The following is a 2177-nucleotide window of genomic DNA, read 5'->3' as shown; positions in this document are numbered from 1 at the left end:
CGGAATTGCTGGCAGGAGGTGGAGTGGGAGCTGGGAGGCTTGGGGCTTGGATGCTGGCAGGATGCGGCTCACTCTGATGCCATTGACATCAGCAACACGGCCACGGCTGCTGTCATTCAAGTGTTCTAATCAATTCTGATTTAATTTTACGCCCAATTAAGTGTGAAAAGCTTTTGATGTTGGGCACACGGGTGCGTGCGGCAAATGGATGCAGACAAGGACTCGCAGGGGCGCAGTCACACAAGCGTGAGCATTGAATATGCCACAGATACATATGTGGGGTCGGTCCTTTGCTCGCACGAGTCCCAGTTAGGCTCTCACACTTGAATAAAGCCATTCCAGACATCAATATTTTGATCCTTCCCTGGTTGGGCTGTTTGTACTTACCGCTGCTTCTGTATCCACGCTGTGGCTTCCGCACCCGCTCTCACTGCTCCACGCTTTCACACACTTTCCGTATTCATCTCTCTTTCTCTCTCTTTGTGTATCTCTAACCATGTAACAACTTTCTTCTTATAACAAAGACAGACGTGGCAGATAGTTCCGCCAAGACATTATCCAATAATCTTTATCAACAGCCACAGACAGCGCTGTAGCATCCGCGCCGCGTGCCTACCTCCACCTCCAGCTCCAGGTTAAGTTTGTTGGAAACTTTAGTCTGCATGACAGTCGATCCGATATCCCTGTGCATTTGGATTTGTTTGCAGCTAACGACAAGGCTCAAGACATTTTACTAATTAAATATCAATGTACTTTTCCTTCCATTTGCCTAATTTACCGCTGTCAACAGCAAGACAAACAATATTGTAGTCCAAAAAAAACAGCTGTGTAGTAAATGTGCGATTAAAAATTCAACGAAATATTTGTATCCCCGCGAAGCTTGGTTTTTGGAGATCAAAAAGGTCTTCCATATCCCGATGTCTCCAAAGATAGGGCTTATCCGAAGTCCCTTCAAAATGGAAGAGCGTAATCCGCTTTTACATTAAATCGGATTTAAATATAAACTCTATAGCGGCAGATATTCAAATTTATTTTCTTGGAAATCCTCACAGAAATTTAAATGATTAAATTCCAAGTGCTCTTAAAGATGGGAAACCGAACCAAACTGTCGTCTAGGGCCTGAAATTGTCCAACTCCTGATGGCACTTCAGGTGACAGCGTAAACGCCAAGCTCCGCCTGAGGGGGGCCAGGAGGGCCCATTTTGTTGTAAATTTACGATACCCCCGGCCATGTATGACAGAAGGTACATAAATACTCGAACACATAAAGGCACGGGGCAGGAAGCAGTCGACATTTTCTTTCCACCAAGAAATTAGCAAAGGATGGAGGGTAGGGAACGAAACGAGCTCCACTGCTCCACCATTCTTTTGGAGGAATAAATTAATTTATTGAATGAACAGATTGCATTTTAAATTTATTATACTTCCATAGTATTGATTTTGGGGCACATGAATTTCTCTTTACATGATAGAAAATTTAGGTGTTGGAGATTGACGTAAGGCTAATCCCGGTTTTTCACACTGGGCTTAACTTTGTATTATAATTGGACATCCCATCGTATTTATGTATATAGTAAGCCTATGTTTTGTGTTTGTATGGGGGTTTCTTTCATTGTCCTCCTCACAGGACAAGTGTCTTTTAATCAAATTACAATTGGGGTTAATTTAATAAACTCTCACTTTCTACCTTTCACAGGATCTGTTCTATCTTTCATTTGTGTCCTGTGGCTGTTTTAAATGTGGCTGGCGCTGTGCCTCTTAAAAATCATTCACATTTCTTTTGCCTCTTGTAAAGAGTGTGCGGTGTGTGTGATTATGGGTTACGTGTTCGAGTGTCTGTATGCTACGGGTGTGGATGAACATTATTGGATTGCATTGAAAGAACTGGTAGCTTAGAAATAATGTATCGGCACTGGCGTTACGTTGCCTAAACGTAACGCCCAAGAGAACTAGTCCTCTGATCTACTATAATTGTTGAATACACGTTGCTTAATCAGACGCACCAACTGTGCATAATTTTGTATGTTTTTTTTTGGGAGATATTTCTTTAAACTTTTTTTTCTTGAGTTTTGCCATTTTTAAAGTCTATCAAAAAAAATTTAGAACTGAACTGCGTAAAAGAAACAATTTAGAAGAACTGAAAAAGCCGAAATGGAAACGAGTAGAAAAACAATGTT

Source organism: Drosophila miranda (genome assembly GCF_003369915.1).
Source record: "Drosophila miranda strain MSH22 chromosome Y unlocalized genomic scaffold, D.miranda_PacBio2.1 Contig_Y3_pilon, whole genome shotgun sequence".
Taxonomy (NCBI): domain Eukaryota; kingdom Metazoa; phylum Arthropoda; class Insecta; order Diptera; family Drosophilidae; genus Drosophila; species Drosophila miranda.
This window is presented reverse-complemented; position numbering follows the sequence as displayed.